This window comes from Dermacentor variabilis, chromosome 2, assembly GCF_050947875.1.
Source record: "Dermacentor variabilis isolate Ectoservices chromosome 2, ASM5094787v1, whole genome shotgun sequence".
NCBI classification, from domain to species: Eukaryota; Metazoa; Arthropoda; class Arachnida; order Ixodida; family Ixodidae; genus Dermacentor; species Dermacentor variabilis.
Window position 1 is genome coordinate 115,659,385 of NC_134569.1, and position 23,414 is coordinate 115,682,798.

A 23,414-nucleotide genomic window follows, 5' to 3' on the forward strand; every position below is an offset into this window, starting at 1 on the left:
CAACCTAATCGACAAAACAGTTTGTAGAAGAGCTACCATGTGCCCTACTGTTTTGCTCTGCGGACGTCCAAGTCGACTAAAGAAAAAAGAAATATATTAGTGCATCGAGAACTAGAGCCCGCATAAAGACGCATAGTATACACAACCGCACCCAATATCGTCCGTCCTGATTTACGACGGGCCGTATACCGTTGACAATTAGGGCCCTTCGTTCGCGGAAGACTTCCCGTTATATTGCAGCTATATAAGCGTGGAATCCCGCATCCGCCAAGAGTGACGACATTGCTCTGCAGGCTCATTTATTTCGGCCGTATACCTTCGCTGCTGCTTTTTTTACTGCCACGGCATGCGGCCACGTGTGCCTCGGAAACCTGGCAGACATCGATTAGGCGATCGCGGACCAACGCTGACGTTTTTTACGCGCTTCCTCCGCGGCACGTGTTGCCGTATAGCGGCTGAGTGCCTGACACGCCCGGACCCACGGTACGCACGCGTTGGGCGCTGCGGTTTCGAAGCTGTAAGCTAAGCGAAAAGTTGGAGATTTATATGCGGCCGTCGACAGAAGGACGCGGAGCCATAACGCGATGGCCGCGTATTCGCGGCGTCGCTAACGATGAGCGATTTTCTTCCACTTAAAACAAATGAAAAGAGAGAGAAAAAAAAAACAGTCGAGTTAGTGAGCACGAACGCTGAAAGCCGAGCGTGGCGGGCCGGTCCGATAAAGGCATAAGAAACGCAATGTGTTACACAGTAAAAAGAAATCTACACTTTTTTTTTCGTTTTTCTGCATTGGTATATAGAATTAGGAATTGCGAGCTTTGCCGATTTAACGCTCCTTTCAGAGGAAATTGCAGCAGAACGTACTCAATAAAAGGGAAACAATGATGCACATAAAAACGGAGTGATGCATTCAGTAACTGCGTAGAAATGAAGCTCGATATTTTTTTTTATTTATATGAGGCGTGATGACACACCGTGGCGTCGCCGGCCGCCACCGCCTTGACGGGCAAAGTTCGACCACGTGCCAGAGCCTCTGCTTCGATGGCTTCGTGCGTGCTTGGATTTGAGTCGCGCTACCGCGGAATTTTTCATTGTATAGAACATTTGCGCAGCAGTGCGTCTTCTTTATTTTCTCTTCGTTTTTAAGGCTTCATAAGCTGTATGAGAATATCCGGAACTTGTCAATGTCAATTTGGGTCAAGTCTTGCTGTATACGTAACAACGCAGAAATACAATGTACTGCAGCATATAGAGATGCTGGAGGTAAATCCTAGGGGCAAATTTTAAAGCACTTGCATATACATGTATGAAATAACAAGTTCCGTTCACAAGAGTAAAGCATTGGAATACGTGAAGAGGATGTACGTGTCTAATGCACACAGTCGTGCGCCTCACAAAAAATAATTACCACGATTAGTTGGTTATCAGATGTGACAGTGACCTGTCACTGACCTGACAGTTTCTGTATGTTTTTGTGCGTTTTTAGCGTAGCAGATATGTGAAGAGTATAAAACAAAAAAGAAGCGTGAAACTTCGATTAGCAAATGTACGCGATTTTAGCTCCTATCGATATTGTGTAATAAATAAGGCTGCCTTTAGTTGCACTGCTGAAGAAAAAAGAACAAGCCAGACATCTTTATTTTTTTCATTAAAACAAACGTTATCACCAACTGTAACAGGACCGCGTCTTAGACGATGACAAGTTTTCACAAGATACAGATAAGAAAACTGTCAGAAAACATGCTTAGCTCATTCAGGTTGTGAAATAAAATGAACTCATTCACTTGTTTAGTTTTGCGTACACGAAGTCTTATCACGCCGCTATATAGACGAAATGTCGGACCGAAATAAGAAAGAATCTCAGCCTCGGCTGTATATATCCCGTGATTCGTATACTAAAGAAACATGTAAGACCCCGAGGAATTTTTCTGTTCTAGTATGGTAGTCAGCCTTATTCAAGAACCTTGATGAACGGACGAAATAAAATAAATCGTGGGTGGTAAGGGCATTACGCGTGGCCCAACAAATTTCCTACGATCCAATGAGCAGTGGGGGCTTCAGCTGACCAGCACCCGCCCGGGTGACCAGCGAAATTAAGGTGGTAGACCGGGAGAGGAGAATGGCTCGGCGCCAACGCTTCCTAAGGCAGGCCTAAGGCAGGCCTCCTACCATCCATAGGATGAGCACAACCATCTGGTCAATAAAAGTTTATTACACAAAATGGTAAATCGGGCTAGTTGGTTGATTTCCATCTAGAAGACATTTTAAGCGCATTGACAGGCAGTGCACAGCAGAACAAGGCGCTTACTCACTACTTCATAATCATACTAATCACAGGACCAAATCTCCGCGCGCGCTCTTGCCTCGGCGAAACGATGTCACTTGATCCGAATTTTGACGCAGGAGCGATTGAAGCGCCAGCACTCCAATTGGCGATCCATGCGCCTTGTACGAAACAAATCTAGTGGACAGCACTGTCACACAGTGTTATAAGGCAAAGGTTTCAAGCTCACAGAAAGTACAAGGGTGGTCGTTGGTAGTAAAAGAATGGGTATCACTGTTAAGCGACTTCGCGTTCTCGTGATTTCAACCGTAGATATCTACATTACTAAATGTTGTCATGGTGCACAAATTTGTGCCTGAACGTGCCAAACTGGCCATCTGAATATATATAAAGCCCGCCGTAGTGGGGGACTTCAGGTGAATTTGGACCGGCTGCATTTGTTTCTTTTTCCTTTTTTCAAAGAGCACTCAATGCACGGTACATACACGATTTTGCATTCCGCTCCCATCGAAATGGGGCCGCCGCTGCCGGAAACGAACCCGCAACCACGAGCTGCGCAACGGAACGCCTTATCCGCTATAGCCTACCGCGGCGCATTCCAAAAGTGGAGTTAAGGACTAGTGTACTAATTTTGGTTTTATTTGTCTCTTAGCGAAGATAGCAAGAAAGTTACTGCGGTATACAAAGCTACAGAATACCACAAACATGCCGCCCGTGATGGAAAGCGCACACCGTTAATTTGTCGCACTCATGGAGTAAGCGACTTTTATGTTGCTTCAAAACTGATCTCATATAGCGATGCTATCAATAATGATGGCGCTTTATAAACAAATATCCTCTTTATTCCTGGACACCTGAGAACGCGAATGTAGAAAAAGCGCTCATCCACCATGGGCTAAAATAAAAGAAAGAAAAGTGAGTTTCTATGCCGCGTTACTCAGGGTGCGCACATCAGTCCGGATCAAAAATCCGCGCCTCCATTTTTTGACCCGCTTCCTTCCCACCAGCGTTTCGCCGTGTTGTGCGACTTATACACTCGGCGATCAGGCTGGTCAACGCTCCCCTCAGAAAAGTGTTGAGTGCGAAATGAATGTAAACGTGTGACCATTTTTTTATATTCTGAAAGCAAGCAACAAGTACATTATTTGTTTCTGAAACGTGTGGACGCATTTGCATGCGTGGCCGCCTGATTTTATATCTTGTTTCAATCGTTCTAAAGTTGTTTTGTTTTCACGCTGTAAGCACTGTAAAGCTTCGGTGGGTGTCAGGCAATTGCCTGTTTCATATCGTCGATTAAGTAAAACACGAACATAAGATAATTTTTATTTAATTTGTATTCCGCTCTTATGTACTATAAAGAATCGGTAGCCTTCCGCCCACCGATGGAAAAGTAAGATCCACCCAAACACTTTTTAAGTGAGAATACAGCAGTCAAGAACTTGATCAACAGACATCTTCCACGCATTTTTCTTCCAAGATATATTAAAGTTCTCCTAATACCCTAACCTCTTCAGTACCCATTATATCGCCCTTTATTTTCTCTGTGTCTCAAAGATGGAGCAGGTTGAAATCAAGAGCTACTGAATAAATAAAGGGACCTCGCAACAGAGGTTAGTGCAGAAGCAAGCCTCCCATGGTCAGTGAAAAAGAAAGGTTGCGACACTTAGAAGAGCGCAATTATTTTTCAAAATGGCTCGCGGCTCCGCCCCCAACCAGGTTGCAACAGAAAAAAAATGGAAACATTGGATCCTAATATTTTCCTGTATCGAGATAGACACGCATACCTTGTCTGAAGATTCTTCTCTTGTTATTTGTTGATGTTTAGTCAGTAAGTGTACTGAAGCTGGCAAATATAACCATTAGATACGGGCCATCACATTTTACATTGCGCATGAAGATAGAACTCAGGTTGCTTTTTCTTTTCTTATTCCGAGGCAGACGACGTTGATGTGGAATGCTAAGAGCACGTCGCCCACGAGGTTAACCCAAAATGTCAATATTTTATAGTAGCAGTGCCGGCACTAATGCAAAGGTAAACTTTAAAAACAGTGACTGTTTCCAAGAATTATTATATTTTTGTAGCGAGGTGTGCCAGGAAATAAATGTGAGAATCCCGCGAGAAACAAACGCTGTTCACTGTACCGACGGCGTCAAACTATCGCAATGCGTGCAGCGCGCCTTAAAGTTTAGCGCCAAAGTTCGCGTTGACCTTGTGCTGACTTATCGGGAACTGCTACTTTTCGTGAAGCAAATTTCCTTCCTTGCTTCTGAGTCCGAGTCTGCCTGTTGTCTACCTGAAAGCATCGGCGTGTTGGAAAGGTGTAAAGCATAGAGAAGCAAGATGCCGGTCGGCGTGCTAGTGTCATATCTAATAAGTCTTTAGCTTTCTCAACATTGAACAAGAAAGAGGCCCCGCCGTTCGTTGTAAATGCTGCTTTTAGACAAAGGCTTTTGACGTGATCTTGTCGCTTTTTCCGGGGCGTCCTGATGTGCAATCGTAAGCGGTCAAGAGAGACGTTTTGAAGCTTTGTACACAATACAAATTCAAAGTACTTAAAAAAACTAAAAAAAAGTTGAGTTCAGCGCTTGTGTAGTGTGAATCTGTTTTAATGTTCCTCTTTCTCCCATGGGGTTCGGTGCAGTTGAATCGGTAATGTACAAATAGCTAACCAATTTCTCCTGGACCAAAGAATAAATACATTGGCTAGTAGAAAACTTGTTAGCCGTGCTCCAGAAAGAAAGAGAAGCGGTTCCTGTTTACTGAAAGTGATGCTAGAAAAAAAGTTATGGGAATGAAATAAATAATGAAATCCAAATTCAGCTGCGCGGATGGCATAACATCAGCAGATGGAGGATTCTGACGGTACCTAATAAGAAAACGCATCGCAATTAGGCACAACTTATTGTGTCAACGTAGCGATTTATTTCGTGATCTTTAAACCGCATTTGCGAGTGGGAACCTTGTGTATGACTTGCGTAAGAATTCCTTGCAGGAATGTCATGGATGTTCATGAAATATATTTGTGTGCAGTCCTGAATGTGTCCCTCCTATGGTGGAAAGTATTGCTGGCAGCTGTTCTTAGTATTAGTATCGTCATTAAACATATGGGGTCTTAAAGATATAGATACATGGCTGCAAACGAGTTATTCTCTATATTTAATAGAAACCTTTTATTTTGATCAATGCTTAGAAGAAATCTTATTTAGTCCCTTTAATTCTAGACCACCACTATAGGTTGCATATTTTTTAATGTTGATAAAAGCCTTTACGAAAAACAGTGGTTGATGCAGTGCTATTGTGGTGCCTATTTAAATTCTCAATGTTTCACACGGATAGCGATTAGCCTCACTCATGTTTTTGCATTGAACTTCGTAAATTAGCTCGGGTTTTTCATAGATAAAATTTAATTTTACTACATTGCGCGCAACTCCTTTTTTAATGCGCGTAATACTACGTTAGAGCAATAAATCATCACCGTGAGTACATCCACCACCCGTTCTATCTACTACTAAAAAAATTCTCGAAACCTGAGCACGGTTCAGATTCAAGCACGAGCTAATCAGCGTTCTGTGGGTATAGCTTACACTAGATGATGAAATCACATAAATTTCTCGCATTGCTTTTTATTAACAGAAAGAGAGGAAATGCTACACAAAACTAATGCAGGTACATAAAAAGACAAAAAAAAAACCCCACAAATTCGTTCTGTGCTCCCTATTGTATATTGATCTCCGATGTGTTTTTTTTTAACAGTGTACTAGAATAGGTTTTTCATAACTAAGAAAACACAATCTAGAGGTAGCCTCTCAAGAACATTGCGTTTGATACGGCTTTCAAAGACTCATTCTTTCCCTAAAGATTGCAAACAAACTTTTATCGCTGGAACAAGCAGTGTATCACGGTGGCGCATACCCACACACTGCGAGATTTTGTATATAGTCGGAGTCCAGGTTATTGTGCCTTGGCTAATTTGTATCACTTTGCCTTTCGTAAGTCCTCGAGAAGTCAGCTTGACTTCTGAAGAAAGAGGTCCTAAATGTACCTGTGTAGGCGCGTTTTGAGTATTCCTCTCTTAATATTCACAACGACATACAGACTGAAAAGCTCGACACCCTGGCGTGTTTAAGGGTATTAAATTTATTAAGCTTTAAAGATCAACAATACGGAACCTCGGTCAATGCTGGTGACCTTGAGCTTGTGTTAACTCTAACCGCGACAACCGGAAACTGAATTTCTATATATTAAAAAAAACGCTCAAAGTACTTCTAGCCTCATGAAATCATAGCAAACATTTGCTTGAATGTTTCTAATAAACGTAACGCTAGAATATCGCATGCCTATCATCTACCCATGCAAGTCAAAGTGCGACAGAAAAGGACTGGCGTACCTTGATGACTGCGATGAATCCAACAGGTGGGCTTTGGCAACGTCGTGGGATGCCAGAATTCAAAGCCAGAATTGAATTGCCGAGGGAACAGATGCGTCCTTTAGATTCTAAGATTCACCTAAAGGAAGCCTGGGCTTGTAGACGGCACACAGTGTTCGATTATCTATCTAAGTTTCTTGAACTACAACACAGCCTCCCAAAATAGCCGAGATACTACGTCCAGTGCTTGCCGGCAATCACAGCTGGTGGAAAGCTCAGTGCGCCGGAGGCAAACGATCTACTAACGGCAATTGTTTGCAAGGGACGCTTAAAAGTAGACAGGCCGATCCACTTGTTCACCAATAAGACAACGTGGCAACTCGAATGAAACAGTCAGCGCAGTTGTAAGGAGCCACAGATATCATAAAGTCATTCGGGTCTCCAAAAATGCCGTTCGCCAAACAAGTTACTTCTCTCCGTCCCTTGGGCTCATGTGCCCCAAACTTTACACAAAGCCCCGCAGGATGTCACAAAAATAAAAAAAAAATTATCTCGCCAGAAGCAGTAGCCCTATTCCAACTTGCACGACACCGACGTCAGTTCCCGTATCCCCGCTGTCAGGCGCGAACGCTGCCGGATCGACGCGGAGCTCGTCGGTCGGCGGCCGACGGGGCCCAAAGCGGGCGCACGGAGGAGGTGGCACGCCTCGTCACCCTTTGCGCGCACCGCCCGACACAGACTCCACCGCTCTCGCCAGGTCGAGCCGCGTCGTCGGGAGCAGCGGGAGCACATGTGCGCGAGCCGAGCGAGAGTCCCGGACCCCGGTCGACCGACGCGCCGGGGAAATCGAGGAGGCGCTCCCGAACGCGGGACGGACGCCAGGCGTCACTGGCCGCGACTCGCTATCGGCCCGGCGGCACCGCTTCGCCTGCCTGGAGGAGGCGCTGGAGGAGGGCGAAGGGAACGCGCGCGAGCTCGCCAACGAGCATGCGCTCTTTTTCCTTCTTTCTTCCGCGGGTTTCCTTTTCCCTCTTCTCCTCCTTTTCGGTCTTTCTTTTTCGCGACACGATCTCGCATTTCTTTTTTCCCTTCTTATAGTTGACTTAACTGAGTATTGAACTATAGATTTATCTTTCGTATGTGCATTTATCGTGTGTGAAGAAAATTACTTGCAATAGAAATTGAGGTCGTGCTCGTTTATTCGCAATGTTTTAATAAATAAACGTCCAGAGCAGAGCAATAAAAGCAATAGTGCGCCGAAAAATGTGCGCTTGGAAAACAAGCAGGTTCATTTTTGTGCGTATTGAAGGTCGGCGACCTCAGGTGTCGCTGAAGAACGTTTTGACTTCTGATCCTGAAAGCTATCGAAACAGTCGGGTTAGACGGTAAACGAAGAAAGCTTTTTATTTTAGTCCAACTACTACGATTTCTATATATTCCCCGGAGTTTTCATCGTCCATACATCTCAAAAGTATATATCCATACATCTCAATATGCTTTCGGAGTGGTGCCGAATAATGTTGGGCAGTCTTTCAAGCTCGGGCATGTGTTAGTTATAAAGCTTGTAAGACAGGTCGCAGCAGTTTAGCGAGTGAATGCAAATCGTAACAGCAGTAGTCGGCCCTGTTAGCATTGCATTAAACTTGGTCGCAATTGCTGTGCAATGGCCTGTAATCTAAGTATTGACCAAGACGTCTAGCGAGCGCGAGGTGCTGGCTCGCTGCAATGAATTCATCCATTCAGGGGTCACTCAAGATTGTCTCGGATGCGTTTGTTGTCGATACGGTCATTGTGTCCTAAAGGAGGCTTATTCCAAAGGACTCCTTAAAAATAATGCGTTGATCGATGAAGTGTGTTGTGTGCCATAATTGGCTTGCAACGTACATGCAACAGACGAGGACCATATCTTGAGTTGCAATGCCCAAATTTTGCGCACGAGACTATAACGAAAATATCACGGTTGTATTTATTTTAAAAAATCCACCACTATTACCGTTATTTTAAGTCACTCGGGAAGATATCTATACCTCACATCCCGCACAGTATAGCCCATTGCCACGAGCCTGACATACCACATCGCAACCGCTCGTCTATGCCAGAAACGCGCCGGAATTGAAGTTATTTTGATCGCTTCAAGATTGTAAACACAACTAACGTAGGCAACATCTGCAAAGTGCTTGTTAGTATTAGGTGATACAACACGCCACTCGTGTACGTTATCTCATTGTTACCACGTAGTATTATAATATGCTTTATTGATTGACTTCATGAGAGCACGTGCTGAAAATTTGTTCTGGTAGTTCATTTATCAGTGGTATATTAGTTGCTTGAGTTTCGGCGTATTACTGTAGCCATATACATTATTTTCTGTGTCGGTAAAGATATTTCCCTAAATGGTCTTTCTTTTTCGTTTTATTGCGACATTTTGCACTTTTACTTTCATGCTTATCACGCTTCCTCTCTATAGTGCTTAATAGAGAACTCACAAGAGTATCGCAACTAAGAAATAAATAAACTGATAGTTCTTGCTCACAGTCTCTTCGCACCCCCCCCCCCCTCCAAAAAAAAGGAAGACCCCTGTGCACTCATTGGGCACGCGCTATCATTTGTGCGAATCAGTAGGGCTTTGTTAGTTTGCTGAATCCCTTTATGCACACACAACTGAACTACTGGTATTGCTTTTGAAGAAAGAATCATGAAAATTCACCAGAGCTTCGCTATGAGTGAAGATAACATGAGTAGGCGCATCTACTATTGATGTTTTACAGGAAAGCTTAGAACTCTGACTTCAATTGCTTGCGCAAAGGCTGTAGTCATAGCTATGCTTTATCATCACCATATATATGAAGTTATCTCGCATATACCTCGCTGTGCCTGCTAAGCGATGGTCAGCAATGTGTATTTCTGCATGTCGCCGCATTGAAAAGTCACTTGTTCAAGGTGGAAACATTTCCCTTGGAAACTACAATAGAATAATATTGCTCTAAACTCCATATTCCGTATTTTTGACATATTACTACCATTTCACAGAGTTTTGCATACCCTTGCAGGCGAGGAATATTTGATTCGATAATAAAGCCTGTTTGGTTCAGTATCATGGAGCAATTCCAAATTTCTGGCTGTCATGGACTTGTCATATAGTGATGAAAAATTTTTAATAAAACGAAGAAAGGTGTTATGCATTCGACCGCAGTGGTCTCATCGGAGGAAGTAATTAGTACCGTGACCGTGAACAAAACCAAATTACATCAGCAAAATATAAGGTTCTGAATACTTTGACAGAGCTCATTACCAGCCAGTCAATTCCAACATGGTTCTGCAGGCGGTGCTGGTTTGAAAGGTTGTTAGTTCACAGTGTTCGAGTATCCCGAGCGTTTTCAGGGTAAATCTACTGAAAGAATTAAATATGTGTGCGAAGAAAACAGTTTTGAAGAGCAGTAAATTGGCATAGAGTGTCCAATCTTATTCGTCGTTCTTCCTCTATTGGCATCACTACTTTCTTGTTCCATTAAATCTCCATGTTTGTCCAATGACCGCCTTTCCTGTGCGATCCTTCGTGGGCTTCTACGACATGGTGCTGCGAAACTCGGGAGGTGTACTAATCATCGGCAGAACAGCCCCGTGGACTGACTGAAGGCGCAACCACGCATGGTTTCGCCGGCAAGAGCGGAGTCCATGTAATTGACTGCCCTCGTCCAACCACGGACAGCCTCCTGCTACAAGGAGGGCGCGCTGACTGATGGCAAGCCACAACGCTTACTTTTCATCTCGTTCACAGCCGGCACGAACTGCGTCAGGAGAGGGCTTGTTTCCTAGATGAAATATGGAAGAACTAATTCTGGCGATGCAATATATGAACAGTATGCCCTTCAGCAAAGCTACAGGGATAAATCGACTATGCTGAACTCTAAAATCAAACTGTTAAAGGGACGCTTTAACAAATTTGTTCGGTCCCAGAAGTTTGTACTTTGTCATTGTATACGTTCATTATGTTAAATAGACTTTCAGACTTTCAAACTTTCAAACTTGCTGATGAGATAAGGTTGAGTTTAGGCTTTGATCACGTTTCACTGGTCTCTGGAAGCAAAGTGGCCAGCTTATTTCTTGTTTCCCATAAAGCGTTGCAACAAACAGAACTGGTAATAGATTTCGAGCCAGAAGCTTCAAGCCATGACCGTATTGGAGGAGATACAAGAACGGCATAAAGAAAAAAATCTTAACTGAAACAATACTTCCTACTGAAGACAAAATTGGGTCTAAAACAGGTAGTAACCCTGGTATTGACGGAATGACGTAATTGAAGGTAGCTATAAAGTGATGTCATCATTTTGGGCGTTACAGTCTCGTAACGCATCTGTAACGCATTGCAACGCATCTGAAGAACAGTCGAGGAGCCTACGGAAACTTCAGCTTCACCAAAGAATCATGCCACTGTGAACAGGAAACAGCCCCTTCTTTTGACCGTGAGGACTCTGACGATTCCCAAGCTGACTGGAGTTGCCAGATTAGTTCTGGTCAGGACAAGTTTCGATTGGAAGAAGCCTGCCATTTTCCCATCTTCAACGTAGTAGAGCGGTGGTCCATGGATTGCCCAACTGTGTCACAAGTGACTGCTTTACACCGAACCAATTCTACGGCAAGCAAGAAGCCAACAAATATCCAGTAAGCAACGCGCGAAGCTAAATTACTCGAGGACTACAGCGTGCAGAAGAATCGGCTATTGGTAAAGTTGGTAGTAGTAGAACGTCTTGATGGGACCTGTTTTGTTCAGTCCTTGCGTGTTTGTCGTTTACGCTGCTCCGTCAAGATGTTCCACAGTGTGCTAAAGATCACAATATGCCAAAGGCGTGACAGTCACATAAGCCCACCGCAGCACAGAGACAGCATAAGGAATCCTTATGTTAGGATTCTTCACCAATGATGCAGGGTGAAACACAGCTTAAATGCCACTGCCACAAAGATCAAGCCCCGAGCACGGAATATCGACAGTCAGTGCCTGTGCTTAACGTTGACCAACATCGGCTGACGGCTTTTCGCATGAACACAAGAATTATCGTTTGTAATGGAATTCGAACACTGCTTTTGATAAGAAGACTATGACTGGGTACCGAGTGCCGTGCACTCGGATCACAAGACCATGGTGCAGTTATCTTGTGCCAGCTAGCCCCGTACAAGACCTGTGCAGGAGGTCTACGCTGGCCTATTGGACATTATTGTCTAGCTGTGGTGCTGCCGGACACTGTTCTCAAAAAAGCCACGGAAGTAGCCCTTTCTTGTAGGTGAAGAGGGGGGGGTGAGAGCGATGAAACTTCTTCGCTCACCTACTATCATGTTCACCACTTTGTTGGTCCATTAAATAGCCCTGTCTGTTCATCGACCGCACTACCTTTTGGTACGTCGCGGGTTTCTACAATATTTATTGCCCTTCAGTGTATTGCCCTCAATATGCGATTATTGGGTCTCCGGCTAATTTGATATAAAAGAAGCTAGAACTATGCTGATAAATGGCGCTTGCGTGAACTAGTCTGCTTGGGATAAAAAATAAATATAATCTTTCCAATATTAGCAGCAGTTCTGGTTGTTAATTGCCCTGGCTTCGGAAAAACCTCGACCTGAAGTTTATCGGCCCAACTAGGAGCAACTCAGCGTGGAGGAGCGTCAAGACATCGTAGAGCATCTAGCATAATCGCACAGAATAAATAAGCGTACATGGGTGAAGTTATACAAGGGATTTCCGTGGCAATGTTATCCAGCGCCGCCAACTGCGTCCGTCACAGGTATCACCAGGAAAAAAAAAAGAAGGATACCCATTTCTCGCCAGGAGCAAACCCGGACAGCTAAGTGTGAGTCTACCACTGATCAATGCCAGAGCTTCCTAGCTTACCGCGGAAACATGCCCTACAAACCCAGCCTGGCGCGTGAGGAGACACGTGGTCTGAGATGCGCACCGCGTAGCGTCGATACGGGGACACTTTGCGTTGCAGTTGCATATTATTACACGAGGTGGCACGCGATGTAGCAGTTGCATAGGTAGTGGTACAAGCTAGATAGAAAAGGTTTGCGGAAAAGAAAAATGAAGATTAAGGAGATGCATAGAAAAATGCTAGACTGACAGACACCTATGGCATATCTGAATAAAGCAACCTGTCTAGGTGACTGTTTGTCTCCGTTTCGTGTCGAAAAAGATGCCAATAACTCCCCATCAGCATCATCCTGTTCTTCATCTCCATTAGCATTGTATCGGGGCGCCTGCTTGTGCATTGCGTATCGACGATACGTGCACACTTTGTCTTGCAGTTGCACATTATTACGCCAGGTGGCGCGCCATGTAGTAATTGCATATGTAGTGGCGTAAGGTAGAAAGAGAAGCTTTGATGAAAAAAATGAAGATTACGTAGATGCATAGCAAAAATGCTAGAATAAAAAACATGCATAGTGTACCTGATTAAATCAAGCAGGCTGGGTGACTGTCATCGTCCCGTTTCAGAGGGAATACTAATAAATCATCATCATCCTAATCAGCATCGTTCCATGCCATTTTTCATACGGTGTAACGTGCGCGCCGCATAGCGTGGTTACGTTCAAACTTCGCATTGCAGTTGCATTGTGTTCCATCAAGTATCCTGGCATGTAGCAGTTGCTTGTAGCAGTTGCGTGCTGCAAGTAGCTGGATCTGGTAAACTTAAGAAATCTAGGTGACTATTTGCCACAGGTCCGCTTCAAAGGATATGCCAAAAAGATCATCATAATCAACGGCATCGTATCGTGCCACGGGCCAAGGGATTTGACATACACCCTGCGTAGTCTGGGTACCTCTGTTTACTATTCGATGCACGTAATGGCGCCTCCTCGCAAAGTACGAACCACTGCTGAAGAAGCGAATCGTGGAGTTGCGCGCGCAGCTGCGACCACGCAATGTCGGACTCAGCAGACCGCTGTGCAGAGAGCAGCACGAGTTGCAGCAGGCAGTCGACCCCGGGTGGGCAGTTCAGACCGTTCTCATCAGAACGACGCGAACAGACTTCGTCGCAAAGACCGTCAGTGCATGATGACGAAAATGGAGCTCCTATCGAATCGCTCCTCCAGCTAACGCTGTGACTTTGCTGCGTGTACCGCGCAGGCCTGTCACTTTTCTTAATGAAACCCTCTTTAATGCTCAGAAGCACAAAAGTAACTCGAATGCCAATGTATTTTCTCGCCAACATCGGGAACTACTGCTTCGATGCGCCTTGCAAGCTCACCGGCTAGAATTCGTAAATAGCAAGATGTGTCGTAAATTAAATACTTAGTAAATCGTTTGGTCATTTTCGTTACTTAGTTGAATATGTGTTTCCATTTCTCGTGCTAGTAATGTCCACTTTTTCGAATAACCATTGAGCCGATGAATGACTGGCGACAAGAATTGTGCCGTCTGCAAAAGGGGACATTTAGAAATTTCGTGAATCTTAAAGGGACACTAAAAGGAAACAATAAATCAGTTTAGACTAATGAAACACTCTTTCAGAACCCTGCAGGCAGTCATTTCAAAGAGATAGTTTGATTATTAGATGAGAAAATGAAGGTCCAAATATCAGTATTTCAATTTCGCGCCGAAACCCCCAGCGCCGGTACGTCAGCGTGACGCCAGGGATTCCAAAGTATGTTTTCGGATTTGGGCAGCGTTGGCTGTGTCACCATGTAGTCAATCTGTACCGCTATATATAATTAGTAGGCCCTAGAAGATGCCATGAAAATCCATGACCTCACAGCCACCAGGTGCGGGAACTTAAGTAGGCGTCGCCACCCGTATTTCGTTCTTGCGCTTTTTCTGGCTTATCAAACGTCTTATCGTTGGAAGAGTAGTGTTTTTGGTGTTGTAGAAAGGTAATTTACTGATGCAGAAGAAATCATTTGTCACTTTATTGTGCCTTTAATAAAGAAACCCCCGGTAGTCTTCTAAGCTGCACTGCCGCAAGAAGACCACAACAGTAACAAAAAGAATCCGAGCACAGCTGCGCTTGCGTGAGAACGCATGAGAATTCCATAAATTACAGTTGACTCATCGCAAAGTAGTAAAAATATTTACATAGGTTTTCTATTGCTGAATAATACATAGGCGCCTACATTCATGTATTTGCACAAGAATGCAGCCCCATGCAAAAAACGGCGTGTATATATATATATATATATATATATATATATATATATATATATATATATATATATATATGCATTACGGGAATGCCCTCAGACTGTATGGTCCCTTCACAGTCGAAGATCCGCAAACAACTTCGTCGGTGAACGTACTAATTTATGAATAAGCTCGCCATTTCACACTGAATATAATATGACGTGATTTTAAGACCACATCTAACGCCGACTCGTTGCCTTACGTTTTCCTTTATTCAGGGGTGGCGCTGATAACGTTGCGCTGAGGTTGCTTGCAAGAAAGGTATGAGCCTTTATGAAAGCCAGTGAACGAAGTCGGGATGAGATCCAACCCCCGGTATTCGAAGCGAGCCACGAACAGAACTCCTTTTTGAGTCGCGCGCTGGAGCTGTGCATGCGAAAAATACTTAGATCTCATAACTCTCAAAAACCATGGCCGCTGTTCTCTTGTGAATTAACTTTCACGAGTGCTACCGCAGCAGTTTTCGTGTGCCTTGTTGGGGATAAGACCAGCTCTTTGATTTCTCCGCCTACCCTATGCGTGAGGTCTCAGGGCTCCCAGAGGATACCAGCGAAGGTGGGCGTTTCCGTCCATGTAAGGCTAGCTACTCGGGCAAGACACGCGTTTCAAACCATTTTTTTGCGCAAGGTGCACTCTGCAGTTAGAGCGAGACTATTGAACCTCCAAGAATTTGAGGTTGTCAGTGAACATAACGGAAGAAACGCAGTATGTTTCATTAGAACGGTGCATTATTTATAGCATGCTTTATGCAGTTACTTCGTTGGTTAAACCAGTGGTGTATTTAATTTGTGCATTTAGTCACCTTTTCCAGGCGGAAAACACTTGCGGAAGCAGTTTGGGCTTCGTGGAAGGAGGACGATAATCTGAGCCGCGTGACTAGGCTATACATCAATACTTCAAGCACTAGCAGAGCCGCAGTTGCCCATGAGATTCATATCAATGTTATAAAGTGTTTAGCCACATTGAATAATGGTGTCAGAACAACAGATTTCACCAAAACCAATGTTTTGAATAAGTCATCTTATCTTCTTCTATCACTGTTAATCATTCCAAGGATGTGCGTTCTTGTAAAGCTGCTCGTCTTTGAATAGCCACATTGAGGTGTTTGCTTACGTATTTAACACACTGGATCTGTTGCACAGAGCACCCAAGCGCCTCCGGTAGACCCCTGCATTATTAAAGGTAAGAGTATGCAAGGTCTGCAGTATTGTGGTGTCAATTTAAAGACTCCCCCACAAAAAGCGCATCGAAAATGGAAGTATACGACACACATTCCGCATTAACATTTACATAGCCTTGAGAGGAAAGGAGTTGCTTTGAACAAATTCGCTATCTTAGAGAGTAGGAAGACGAAGGAAGGAGGTAAGAGGCATATGCTTCACAAAAAGCTTTATACTTACACTGTTTAACAGCACGTACACTGTGATCAAGACCTACTATATCTATACTGACCTACCCGCTTGGAGCCATTTGCGCCAGTTCAAAGTTCCAGACATCACCGTTAAGGCAGTGCTCGAGTTACCCTGCCCTGGGCTATGTGACTATTTGTCACCGCCCGGTTTCATAGGGCGTGCAATAGGTCATTTTTCTCTTCTTCGAGCATCGACGGGTAAATGGTTAAAGCATAAACGCACGCGCTGTACAAGTGTTTCACTAGCGCGACGTGCTTAAATTTTGGCGTATTTTGATTTATTGTAAAGTTTGCGATAGCGAGAACGTGTGTCTCCACTTCAGGCTACGTATACAAGTGTTTATTTGCAAAAGAAGCAACTGTCCTAAACTTGGTGCATTATTTGGTTCCTCATCAATTCCTTACTTTCGCGTCATGGTTTTTAAACCACACAAGTGCAATATGGCCTTATTTGCCAGGCACAGGCTTTGCGAACCTTCTTATGTGCTTTTTCATGGAGCTTTCGTGTGCAAACAGTCTATTTCGAGCGGCCGCTTGAAGGGCAGTTAAAGTGTTTTAATGCGAAATCATGAAGTGGCTTATTGAGCGGAAAAACCCGGTGTCTGTAGCAGCGAAACCCCAGCTAAATTTCCATTGGCTGTGACGCCACTTCACGAGCCAGCCTCAACGGAGCAAAGTGGGCGAAAGGCAACACGCGCTACTGCTCCGATGTGCAAGGAATTCCATGAGGGAAGAGAATTTAGTTGCGACGCCACATCAACTTCACCCTCGGAAGTCTGTGTTACTCGCACGTTCCTAGACCATGCAGGCTATCACTTGCCTTCTAAGGTGGCTTCGGTAATCGCAATAAGAAAATCATGGTATAAAAACAGAATTAATTCAAATGCAGGAACGTTCGTGGTAGTGAGTTCCAAACCTACGACCTTACCCTTAGAAACAACAAAATTTTTACAAAAATTTTCATTGCCAAGCCCAGCCTGACGAATGCGGCGATGTAAAAATATTCGTGGATTACCCGGGAGCGAGCCCATAAGATTATATGGCAGTCGGGAAAGGTAGCATGACGTAACGAATTGAAGTGTACCGGCCTTGGACTGTCTTGGAGGCGTTGGCCAAGCGTTTCAACGCCCTCGCTTGCCCGCGAGGACTGCATAACGCGAAACACAGCTCAGTGGTATTCAGTTGGACATTAATGCTTTCACATTCGCTACTCATAAGAAGTGCTTAGGTCTCGTGCAGTTTTCTTTTAATTGGCAATAGCTCAACAACTTGACCGTCCATCGCAAGCATGTATAGAAAGGAGAACTCCTGTCTCGAGTACGGCAGCCCACCATTGCAAGTTAATTACCACGACAGTCACACCTCTGGCCCGTCGCTAGATATATTATGCGGCTCTTATTAGGAACCCGGCGCCGAAATTTTTGTCATGCTCTTAAAATAGCTCGTGACACTTTGATAATTCTGTTGGGTCTCAGAGAGTGTATAAAGCGTCTAAGCTATAAGCTTAAGAGGTCCAGCGGGCTAGTCTGTGCCATCGAATTCGCAATGTTCTTAGCTATAATTGAAGATAGCGGTGGATATGTTTGTACTCATTGATTATTTGTCGTTCTGTGACAGGCTTTGTGACAGGAATAGTGTATAAGACAGAGGACCGTTTACTTACTGCCTCAAAATTATACACTCTAATGTACGCACACGTACCTCGTTAGAATTTTTTTATTGCTGATTACGTGCGGCTCGCTTCTAGGACTCAAAGAAGAAAGCCTTCTCCGACTCGTCCAATCCTTTGTCATATGCCACATTACGTACGTTGCTGCGTACCTCAACTGGTACCGGGCTGAGCAAAACAAGCTCGACATCCTCATACGAGGGGTCTACAAGCAAGCACTTGGGCTCCCCCATTGCACCAGCACTGAACTCTTCAACGAACTGGGAGTTCACAACAACCTTTCCGAACTCATTGAAGCCCAACAACGCTCTCAGCTTGAACGGCTCACCCTTACTGAAACGGGGCGCTTTATTCTGTCCACGCTTGGCTTCACCTACCATCAGCAACAGGGCCCCAAACAACCGATCCCGACCGACATCCTTAGCTGGATCTACATAGACCCTATCCCTAGAAATATGCACCCTGAATATAACAGGGCCCGGCGCCAAGCTCGGGCCGGAGCTATCATAAAAGCCCTTGCCCACGTACCTGGCGTCACATTTGTTGATGCAGCCCAATACTCCCATTGCACACGATTTGTGGCCATCGCCACACGCGATGGAGCCCTACACCACGCCTGCAGCGTCACTACCCCCACTTCCGAGACGGCTGAAGAAGTGGCCATCGCCCTGGCCACTTTAGATCCCACCTGTCACACCATAGTGTGCGACTCTCGCTCAGCCGTTACTAACTTCAGCAAAGGCCGTATTTCTCCCCAAGCTCTTCGCATCCTCTGCCAGGCACCACACTCTAAAGACAGCATAATCTCCCTAACATGGATCCCGGCCCATGCGGGCCCTGTCCACCCACACCTCCCCAATCTCAACGAGGTCACCCACTCCATTGCGCGAGGTCTATTCAACCGCGCCGGAGTCACTGGAGATGAGTTGGACACCAGGGACAGTCTGACAACTTATAACGATCTCGTTAAGGCCTTTCACCTCAGTCGCCGAATCTTCCCCCCGCCTCACCCAAAGTTCAGCCGGGTGCAGGCTACCACCCTGCGTCTACTACAAACAAACACGTACCCTTCACCCGCCCGCCTCCACCTTATATTTCCGGACGTCTACACTACCCCCAACTGCCGGTGCTATGGAATTCACCCGGCTACGCTTCCGCATATGCTATGGGAGTGCCCAGCACAGTACACCCAGACTGACACCACGACTCTCTCGTCGAGGTTGCATGAGGCTCTGCGGAGCTCCGCCCTCGACGACCAAACCTGGGCGACCCAGCACGCCCGCGAGGCGGCGGCGAGGCAAGCCCTCGACGTCCCTTCGTGGGAGGCTTAGGCCCGGCCGTCATAAAGTGCTGGTTCTACAATAAAAGTTTATTCCTCCTCCTCCCTTCAACACAATGCATCTTTCCTTCAGTTCTTAATTTAAAATTATGGTCTAAAATTGTTTGATATTAAGTAAAGCGTACATGTATACTTCAAATCTGTGCTTACAAGGTACCGAACTTGATTGTCGGGAGACTGGTCATTGAAAGAGGGTCGTTGAAAAAGATCCACAAGTAAGGAGAACGTGCTCGATAGACCATGAACGGTAATCAAGTTTTTTTTTTCTGCAGTTCGAATTTGTTTGCATGAACGCTTGTTGCAAGAATATTTCATGCAACCCTTTCAAGGGAGGATCGCAATGCAATTTTGACAGCTGCGGCAATAGAATTCGGGAAATTCCAAGGAGTGAAAATAAATGTGTGCGTTCATATCGTTACTCAAATAACACGTACGGATCACAATACCATGCATGTAGCTGGTTTTTCTGCATGCAAAATAAGACTGGGACAACCTCACCTTTTCTGGAAACTGCAAGCATTGATTCAATTTTCACGCCGGTGTGTTGACTAGCAACTCATTATAAAGCTACATCCAGGTGTCTTAATTACCTTGTTGGGAATTAAATAAAGGCACGCACCTGTGCGGCATTACTATTTATTTTCTCAATAAATGCACTTTTGCACATTTGCTTTGTCGTACAGAGTTAATATCCACGCGAACGTCCCGGCTTCGCGTGAGCAGACGACAGCGCAAGCGAGGCGAATATGGGGTAAATGGTAGCGGCACGGGACTCGTAACGGCCGAAAGATGAGTTAGCACAGGCGCCTTGGCGTTCTGCTCGCTGGGCAGGTCAGTAGTACATAAGGTCATGCCTGTGATGACTGAGCAGTCCCGGTTACAGACTCGACGCACTTGTCAAGCGCACAGAAACGATGTGCTTCGGTGCTCATCAATGCATTCTACACGAGGGGCCGCTAGACATAGAGACGTTCCTTCGCGCACGCCTGTAAGCGGTGGTGCCCCCATCACTCACACGTGTTTATATCTCATTGCTTCTCTTAGCGTGAGGTTATCAGTTAGCTTGTGCTACTGGAAGGGCGCCCCGTCACCTTTGCGCTATCACATGAAGGCAGCGTAAGCCTTATCGTCTGGCTAAACTCATCATACAGCGCTGTCGCCAACATATTGCAGGGCTGGCTCGTTTAGCAAGATGAGCTCAGAAACGAAGCTGCAGAACACACCTGTGCACACCGCTGCCACACAGTAGACAAGTGGGCCTGGGAGATGTGTTTCCTAGCTATGTAAATTGTCGCGTGAGTTGCTAAGTCGACATCAATACGAAATAGACGAGCACAAAGTAGTGGGAAAGCAAAGTTGGAAACACGGCTGTCCTCTCTCTGGTGCATCGTGGCGCTTGAGTTAGACGTTCTAGTACGCCGACCGAATATAATCATTTGGACCCGAATTCACAAAGGTGTTTGTCAGAACAAGCAACAGCGAATAATGCATTGGCTAAATTCAGAAATGTTTCCTTTCGGGAGTGCTCTTTGCCATTGACCACTCTCTTACCCCAACAAAATGTTCAGTGAGAGATTTTGCTAGACTTTTCTACTACGAACTATTCTTTAGCGTAAGCGCTTTTTTCTAAATATGAGTCGGTATTATTAACAAAAGAAGACGGGCCATCCCAACTTACGAAGGAAAGGCTATGTGAATTCGGAGTTCATCTGATTTGTCATGAATTTGGTGTTGAATATGCTCGGTAACTTTTGGAGCAAGAGAGGCACCATTTCTTACTGATTCTTTTTATTTTTCATTCTTTTTACCTGTCTACCTCTCTGGCTCAGGCGAAGCATCGCTCGCATTGCCACCAGGACTCGATAGGACGGATGCTGATGAATGCATAGGCTCTAAGGAAGCAAATTCCTAATAGATGTGCCTCAGAACTGCCCTTGTGGCAAGTTCTTCAAGTGCCCTCCTTCCAGGTCTCGCACTAAAATCTATAAAGGTCTTGAAGTGAGTGGTTCTTGTCTAAACAAGGTGGCTAGTTTTTATTTTAAGGTATATCGACTGTGATTTTGGAGCATGTGTATTTGCCACAAGCATAATGAAAGCTGAAAACTGAACTGCATGCACCAGGTAGACCAGACCACTGAAACTTCATGGCGGAGTAACTTTCATCCCGATTTCATGATCGAAAAATGTTGACTCTTAATATAGAAGGACGACTTTCTTTTCTTTTTCTAGTTACCTACCTGATGCAATTTTTAGGCAGTTTACAGTGGAAAATATTTTGACACTTCCGAGCATGCCTGTCTATAAGACCGCATTATATTTTAGTTCTCATCATGTATCGTTATTATCTGTACCGTCGCAGAAAAAGTTTATTCCCGGCGTACAATATGATAAGAGGAGTGGAGTGGTTGAAATTCAAGGGTAAATGGAATAAATAATTTTCAGAAATCCCATCTCAAGCAAGTCAGCCTCGACAACCTTCAAATCCAAAGCGATTGCCATTAAATTTCGTGTTTCAGCTCGAACTTGCAGTTCCGCCGTAGCAGCAAGACACACGGGCGTGACGTTGCATTGATATTATTGGTATTAAACATCACTGTAGTGAACCTGAAGCCGTGAAATCTAAAATGTGATGCCAAAACTAGCATTCTACATGGCGTCGAATTGCAAACGTAAGCTCTGACGCGTGGTATCGGTATCAATTATGCACGCAAAATAAGAAACCTCAGCGGCATTAAGCCGGTCTGATTTTCTTGGCGAGCGCCATCACAGCCATTCACTTTCAAGTCAACCAGTTAAACTCCCTGTGTAGCAGGAATATCATTTCACAGACTATAAAGAACTCCTTATTTGGTTCAACTCAGCACTCGTCATTTTCCAAAGAAAGCAACGGTGATGAGAAACTTGATTCTAGGAGCAAGCATATGAGTCCATCTCATTGCAAACCATAAGGCCAAATGAAACGGTAATGTAGACCTGGCGCCGTTTTCTGTTATTCCCTTTCGTTCTGGTTTGCTCTTTGAAACCCCGTTTCGCGGTGCATAGACCTCAACTTTTCTCGCCACATTCACCAGCGCTACGTGGCTTTCATGCCCCCCACGCGAGTTCCATTTCTATACCTGTACCTGGTCAGGTTATTTCGCCAACAGATGAATTCGGTATTGGCTGGAAGCAAGCTCTCTTTCCTATCAAATGTGCCTGCCGCCGAGCTTGCTTTCCAGTGGCTGAGGTCAGGTTAATCATTCCGGCGTTCTTTCCTTTGCAGGAGATGAATAAACACTACGATGGGGGAAAAGTGCTATGTATTTTTTGGTAACTGGAGAGCCTGCCTAGGGAAACGCCAGGCACAGAGTGCGTTCCAAAGGATGTTCTTGCTTTCGTTTCACCCGTCACCTCGTTAGTTTCTGCCCGGTGCTCGCTAGTACGTAGTTTCAAAAGAACCCCGAAATGCACGTTGCGTGCGAGCATTCTCCTCTAGGTAAAAAAGAACGCTGTTGACGTCACATGTCTTTATGAAATGTAATACACTAAAAGAAACTTTCAGGCCTATTCTAGGCAGAATAAAGCCATCACAGAAGGCTTCATTCGTTCAGTGGAATACCAATCACCTAGGCACAGGTGCGCGGGGAAACGAAATTTTATAATTTAGGGCTTTTATATTGTATATTTGCGAATTCTCGTGAAAGAATATGATTCCGCGCAAAAATATTTTAATAAGCAAACGCGAATGACTTTGCTCACATACATAGAAAGAAGACTGACAAATATGTAGACAAAGACGCCCTATTTTGCGAGAGCTGCATGTTAAACCGTCTGCTGAATTGGCATGGATAAGTCTAACATTGTGAACGACCCGTGCAATTTTCTTCTACGACAATTTGTTGCACTTACAGGAGCTGAACATCATAGGAAGCATTCTTGGGGAACACAGCGAATGCTTTTTTGGAAAGAAGGGGCTAAAGTGCTGCTGTTTTGTGCTGCAGCCGGAACAAAAGCAACCAAATCAGCAGCCGTGGGCTGAATATATCTACATTTCCAAAGGGTTGCTGTTTTCAGAGGCTTACTGACGACCAGTGGTGTACAAGCTGTTCGTGTCCGCTCTCGCGTATGTGGGGCTCCTCAAAGGTATGTATTGAATGTCGTGGTTTCAAGGTGGCGAACGACTTTATACTGAATT